Here is a 7,109-nt window from a genome sequence, read left to right as displayed (position 1 = left end):
TTCAGTAAGAACAAAGTTATAGAAATATCTATTTAGGTCGCTAAGGCCCAGATGCCAGTGCTGAGTCAGTCCTCGCGGAGCTGGGGCTGAGGGTAGCCTGAACTTCCGGGAGTCACAGGCTCCTCGAGTTCAGAGCTGGGGATGTGGATGTACAGCGTGCGCCACCCGTGCCCAAGCGCCCCTGCAAAAGAGTCCAGGCCTGGGAGCAGGGGACACCGAGGGTTGCACTGACGTCAGTGAGCCAAGATGCTCAGGTGTGACTGACACTTGTGACTTCACCCTTTGAAGCCTCAATTTTATCATCTGTAGAATGGACATAATGGAAGCTACCTCACAGGACTGTTGAGAGGATGAAATGAGACAATGCTTGTAAATCTCTTTGCAGGAGGGAGCCCTTTAGGCAGGACCTGGCAGGCAGAGCACCCCTGTGTCACTCAGGACCACAGGCGGCATGAAGACCCCAGTGGAGCTGGCCATCAGCCAGATGCAGGCCCTCCACATTCAGCAGCGCTGCGTGGGCAGCTACCAGATCAAGGTTAGGCCATCACATGTGGAGGAGACTTTGTTTGGCAGCCCTGCAGGCACCCAGCCCATACCACCAGACTTTGACATCCTGGAGGAAGAAGGCCAACAGAACCAGAGGAGTGGGGACAGGTGTCACAGGCATCAGGGGCCAAGGGGAGCTGTGAGTACACCTCCTCCAGTGGCAGCACCCCAACCCTCACCCAAGGAAGAACAAATACAGACTGATCAGGCAGACCCCTTCTTACTGCGATGAGTCTCTCTTGGGCTCATGACCAGAGAGCACCGGCTGGGAGGCCAAGTGGAGGGTGAGGGGAAACGCTGCAAAGCTCCATGCTCTGTTCTGCCCCAGTTATCTCTAGGGGCAGCCATTCACCCCGCCCCAAGGAGACTCCAGTGCGAGCCATTCACCCAGCTGGTCCCTCCAAGACAGAGTGCAGGGTGGTGGCCAGCTCCTGGAGGCTGTCTGTGAATGGGTTAGACACCCTGCGCCCTCTGAGGCAGGAGCATTCCCGCTCCCTCACCCATCTTCATGTCCCTGGCACAGGTCACCACCCGCCAGTATCCCCTGCACAAATGGGCCTCGAGATCCCAGGCCTGCCCCTTCAGGGGTCACCCTCCAGAGACCCCTGGTGACTCCCAGGGCTCCTTCAGTCAGTGTTCCAGTGCCAGCTATGCCCCCCACCCCCACAGGGCAGAGCCACCCAGAAAGCAAAGCGCCCTTGGAAGTGAGTTTCTTGGTCCTTTCTGTACATTTGCCCATGGGGTCACAACCAGGGGCAGAATTTCAGAGGATGGGGCTGGTAGGCGGGCCTTGGGGGAGACCACCAGGCATTTATGGAGCACTGCTGAGGACAGAGAGCAAGGGTGGGCAATGCCCCCCTCTGACCATCTCCAGTTGCTCCCCACTTTTCACACTGACAAGGATTGGAGGATCAACCCTCCACATCCCTACTGCCAGTCCCGTCATAGCCACATGGTGTATCAGTGCCAACCCAGAGGGAGTCCCCCAGGAGGGTCCTCCCACCTCCTCCATCAACACTGTCTCGCCTCCAAGTGTGAATAAATGGTATGATCGCCAACCTGGAGAGTTCCTCCTCCCTCCCTTCAAGCCAAGCTCCTGCCCAGGATAAGTTTCCAGCCGAGTCTGAAGGCCTCAGGAATTTTCCCAGGCACCATGTGTGGACCAGTGGTGATATGTGGATGGACGTTTAAGAAGTGTAATAGTCATGTATTTATTTTCATGTATTAAATATATCAGTAGCTCATCAAAACAAATGAAAAAGAAGTATCATAATACAACTATGATGCATTAAATATATTTAATGCATCATAGTTGATCCAAAGGAAAAACATACCAAAGTAAGACATGCTTTTATATATTAATTAAAACCCAATCAATTTCCATTTAAGAAAACATTTCTTGCCTGGTCAAGACGTCAGTACCGCATTGCATGTGTGTGTGTGTTATGTATATATACATTTATTTATATAGTGTGTGCTTATGTATGTGGATGAAGTTGTTAGATTTTCTTCTTTGGAATTTAATTTTAGAAAAAATAATCATATCCTGCTGGGTAGTTAAATGAATCAACCTGTCTAAACCTTTTTTTTTTTTTTAAACACGAACTATATCTACATTCCAGAATCTTGAAACTGTAGTAAAAATATATACCAAAAAATTAAATTAATCCCCGATGTACTCTAAAGGTTGCTGTTATTAACACTCATCTGAACTGAAAGCTTCAAGGATAGCACGTCTGTCAAAGAAAAGAGACCGACTTTGAGGAGGGGAGGCAAGGACTTCCAGCTTCAGCAGATATAAACTACAGATGGGAAATAGATTGTTAGCAAAATAAGCTATTTCTCACCCTCCTTCAATTTTTCACAATCTGTGTGGCAAAGATTTCACTACTGACACCGCCAACATATCCTCAGCGTCTGTAGTCGTTTACTGTGACCTAGTGGGTAAAGCAGCCTTCTCCAAATAACCAAACGCCAGATTCTGCAAAACACCTTCTGCTTTCCCAAGTGTACAATGGAATTAGAAAAACAAAATCGGTTCAAATGCTGCATGGATTTAACGAGGTGGTGACACAGAGCAAACGTTTATGAAGTCGCTTCTTATTTTCAAACTTCTGGCTCAATTTACACCAAAACAAATTCGAAACTGCTCCTCCAGGAAAACATCTCACAAATGCTATTCCTCCCTGGAGTTCCCCGTGTGCACACAAACACACCCACACACATCCTTTGCCTTCTCTCTGCCCCCACCTTCCCTTTACAAACAAAGCTTTCTCATCAATTTGTTATTGTTGTTTTCCTATCCAAAGCAGAGACAAGGAAAGTAAGTCCATTCTCTAGGAGAAAAAAATAGAGTCAATGGACAAACACTTGAGAGCAGCCTGAAACCTCGGAGAGGCTTAGCTTATTAAAAACAAACAAACAAACAAACAAACAAGGGTCTGTGTTTTAAACCCAGCCTACTTATGAGTGGACCGTTCTGAGTAATATGACACGTTGGAACTTGATAGAGCGTCACAAGTATCATGCCTGGAAGTTAGTGTCTCTAGACTCAACTGGAAAATGGCCTTTATGAATGTGTCCTTTGAAGAATGTTGTACAGACCAGAAACAATCCCTATAGAATGAGGCAAAATCAAAATCAGATACAAAGAAATAACCCAACACCAGGGCCTAAAGGGAAGGTCACTTTACTCTCATGATCATAAAAAGCCCTCTGATAAAAAGGTCACCTGACATTACTCAACTGTCGATTTGGAGGACCTGTTGGAGAACATTTGGTAGCTCCTCTTGTTTGTTATGGAGAAGGCAATGGCACCCCACTCCAGCACTCTTGCCTGGAAAATTGCACGGACAGAGGAGCCTGGTGGGCTGCAGTCCATGGGGCCGCTAAGAGTCAGACACGACTGAGCGACTTCACTTTCATTTTTCACTTTCATGCATTGGAGAAGGAAATGGCAACCCACTGCAGTGTTCTTGCCTGGAGAATCCCAGGGACGGGGGAGCCTGGTGGGCTGCCGTCTATGGGGTCGCACAGAGTCAGACACGACTGAAGTGACTTAGCAGCAGCAGCAGCAGCTTGTTTGTTAATGCTGAGGAACTTCAGAGTTAAGCTTCTTCAGGAATAAATAGGAAATATGTGGCCACACCACCCCAGGAAGCAAGTTTCCAGTCTCACACGTTCTGTCCTTTACTGTGCTGTACCGCACAATCTGCACTGCACTGAACTGAACCTCACAGTCGCAGGGCAGCCTGACCGCCTAGCTGCAATGTGAGCTTCCTGAGAAAGGCGCCAGTAAAAATTGAAAAATTCAGGATAGAACTGACAGTGCAGTTTGCACAAAACAATCATGCAACTAAATTATATTGAGAAGGATAATGATTCCAGGCAAAATGATTTCTTTAAGAAGTCAAGGATCCAAAAACATGTGAATGGTGGTATACTTCTGTCCGAAAATGAAATCAACAGACTACAGGCCATGAAAACGGATCTTTCTTTCAGCTACTCCCCTTTACTTTCCTCACCCGTGCTTGATTAAGAAGACCTCTTAGGGCTTCAACATGTGAGGAAAGGAGATGGAAATGCTACTCACCCAAGTGCCCTGCACAAGGTAACCTTGTGAGAAGTAGGAATTTGAGAATAACTAAAATTGAAGAATACTCCACTTGTCATTAACACAGCTGATCTGAACAGAAACATGTTTCATGAATAGTCCGTTCCTGAGAAGTGACTGGATATACATTACTGTCACTATTAACTGAACTAGTCACATAGTAGAGAGCCTTAGAAAAACAAAGACATCCCCCCCGCTACACTCCACCAAGCAGCCACATGTTGTCCCGCTGCAGACAGACTGTCACTTCCAGTGCACAAGCTGTCACAGGATGGAAAAGTTATCTGAGTGCCTGACAGTCAGACAGCCTGTTTGGGGGAAAGGGCACGGGGTCAAAGCCCTTGCCTAGAGGTCAAATATTTTTCTGTTAGAATAACAATCCTCACTGAACTGTCAGTGTTCTCAATATATTTTCTTTAGTTAAAGTTTTCTCAGTAAGTGTTAGCCATTTCTGGAACTAAAAAGGAGATTCAGTTTCCTAAGACGATTCTTTTTCCGTCAACAATTTTTCTTTTTCAGTGAAGAGTTGTAGATGATATTCTTGATGGGAAGTAAAAAAGCCTGCCTGGTAACCAAGTCCCAAGATGGAATTAAGAATGCCAAAATTTGGTTGGACAGAGAAAGACAAATATCATATCATTTATATATGTAATCTAAAAAAAACTGATACAAATAAATTTGTTTATGAAACAGAAATAAACTTATGGACATAGAAAACAAATTTATAGTTACCAGAGGCGAAAGGAGGTCCTGGGATAAATTAGGAATCTGGGATTAACATATATACACTACTATATTTAAAATAAATAAACAACAGGGACCTATAGTATAGCACAGGAACTAAATTCAGTATCATGTAATACCTGATAATAGAAAAGAATCTTAAATATTTTGCAATAATATGTAACAGAAAAGAATATATGTGTGTGTTGGTGCTCATTTTATGTGCTTTATTTGCATTTCTGGATCAAAGCTCAGAAAAACAACACTTTGTTTTAGCCACAGAAAGATAAGTACTTTATGAATCACCAAAAAAGTGAGTAAAATAAGATCTACCAAATGAAATTATTCTTTTTTTATATCAACACTACTTTTAGTTTATTTTTTTAGTAGATTAAGCTAAAACTGGAGAAATAAAAGTTAAAGCTTGGAAAATTTACTAAAGTATCTGATTCAAACAAACAAAAAGTTAAATTAAATAGACTTCACTTTATTTATTTCTTGTCCCTGATGAAGGCACTTCCACTCTCATTAACCTGTATTTAAGAGGGAAAGGCAATATTTATCACGATTTTAATAATACTATTGTTTACATAAATTAGAGTAGATTGGCTTGACAATTCAGGGTTCATAGCAAAGACCCATTCCCATTATAAAAGTCAATATTATTACAGAGAATACCATTATAAACCAAGTCAACATCATTTCTCAATTTTATATATATTAATGTAATATCCCCAATAGGATCTGAACACTTTTTTTTCAGCCTTCACTGTGATAGGATTATAGCATTTTGTTTGGTGTAACAATTTTTTTCAATATCTAGTAGGTCTAAAACATTGTACTAATTATTGGGGATGAGTTTAAGTGGATTATCCCTCCCAGTGTTTGATGGCTATCAAAGAATCAGCCTGTATAGGACAAGGACAGACAAAAGGCAAGACAGGAACAAAGCAGGTGAGCAAGCGGAAGGAAGTGCACTGAATATAGTATTTCCCAGCAGCAATAAGGTGTCTGGGCTGCTTTCACATTCTGTATAACACATCTATCAATAAAGAAGGCTGATCCAGTTTCGAGCTGCAGAACTGACCAGGTTGGGTAGCCATGCTGCTAGGATAAGGCTTAGGGGCCTCTGTCCAACCCCTGGCCTACAACCCTGTCTCCAGGACAGATTTAGCATGGAGGAGAGGGGTGATTTTTTTGTTCTTCCTTATGGGCCTTAAATAAACAAAAATGAATTAATTATAATCTTTGCATGGCCCTCCTTTCTGTATTTATCTGATTTTGTTCACAATGCCTTTATATCCCATTTTGGGGTCAATTTGACATTTAGAAATGATAAAGTTCTTAGTTTTAAATAAAATTCCTGAGAAAAATCAGTGTCCAATAGGAGCAGTAGTAGTAGTACTAACCAGAACTAGAATGCTGCTGCTGCTGCTGCTGCTGCATCACTTCAGTTGTGTCCGACTCTGTGCGACCCCATAGACGGCAGCCCACCAGGCTCCCCGTCCTTGGAATTCTCCAGGCAAGAACACTGGAGTGGGTTGCCATTTCCTTCTCCAATGCATGAAAGTGAAAAGTGAAAGGGAAGTCGCTCAGTTGTGTCTGACTCCTAGCGACCCCATGGACTGCAGCCTACCAGGCCCCTCTGTCCATTGGATTTTCCAGGCAAGAGTACTGGAGTGGGTTGTCGTTGCCTTCTCCGAGAACTAGAATAGGGTTGCCAAATTCAGTAAATAAAAATATAGGGCACCCTGCTGTATAATAAACTTTTTTAAGTATAAACATGTACCATGTAGTATTTGGTACTTACTTGTGTTTTAAAGGCCTTCCTTAGTGGCTCAGATGGTAAAGAATCTGCCTGCAATGAAGGAGACTGAAGCTCAATCCCCAAAATATTCACTATTTACCTGAAATTCATATGTAACTAGGTGTCTAATATTGTTTCAACAATGCCAATTTACATCCTCAGAAAGTCCAAAACTCCTTGTGGCTCAGCTGGTAAAGAATCCGCTTGCAATGCAGGAGACCTGGGTTCGATCCCTGGGTTGGGAAGGTCCCCTAGAGAAGAGAAAGGCTACCCACTCCAGTACTCTGGCCTGGAAAATTTCATGAACTATACAGTCCATGGGGTCGCAAAGAGTCGGACATGACCAAGGGACTTTCACTACTACTGTTACCAAAACAGGAAGATGTTATTGACCTCTCATTGCTTCCCATTGATTTTATG

At 43.6% G+C, this 7,109-nt stretch overlaps 1 long non-coding RNA gene and 1 pseudogene across 2 annotated transcripts in view; one reads left to right on the top strand and one right to left on the bottom strand.

Moving 5' to 3' along the window:
- The first annotated feature begins 392 nt into the window (after positions 1-392).
- Positions 393-1,254, top strand: LOC129630062 (RBPJ-interacting and tubulin-associated protein 1-like; annotated as a pseudogene).
- Positions 1,255-5,265: 4,011 nt separating this feature from the next.
- LOC129630075 (uncharacterized) overlaps positions 5,266-7,109 on the bottom strand; it is a 223,677-nt gene continuing 221,833 nt past the window's right edge. Inside the window, exon 7 of one of the 2 annotated variants that reach the window (XR_008703499.1) lies at positions 5,266-5,415. This is a non-coding gene — a long non-coding RNA (uncharacterized LOC129630075). The remainder of the gene's footprint in view (positions 5,416-7,109) is intronic. The other variant, XR_008703501.1, reaches the window with a different exon arrangement.

Source organism: Bubalus kerabau, chromosome 1 (genome assembly GCF_029407905.1).
Source record: "Bubalus kerabau isolate K-KA32 ecotype Philippines breed swamp buffalo chromosome 1, PCC_UOA_SB_1v2, whole genome shotgun sequence".
Taxonomy (NCBI): domain Eukaryota; kingdom Metazoa; phylum Chordata; class Mammalia; order Artiodactyla; family Bovidae; genus Bubalus; species Bubalus kerabau.
Note: the sequence above shows the minus strand (reverse complement) of the source record. Positions and strands in the feature narration are given on the sequence as shown.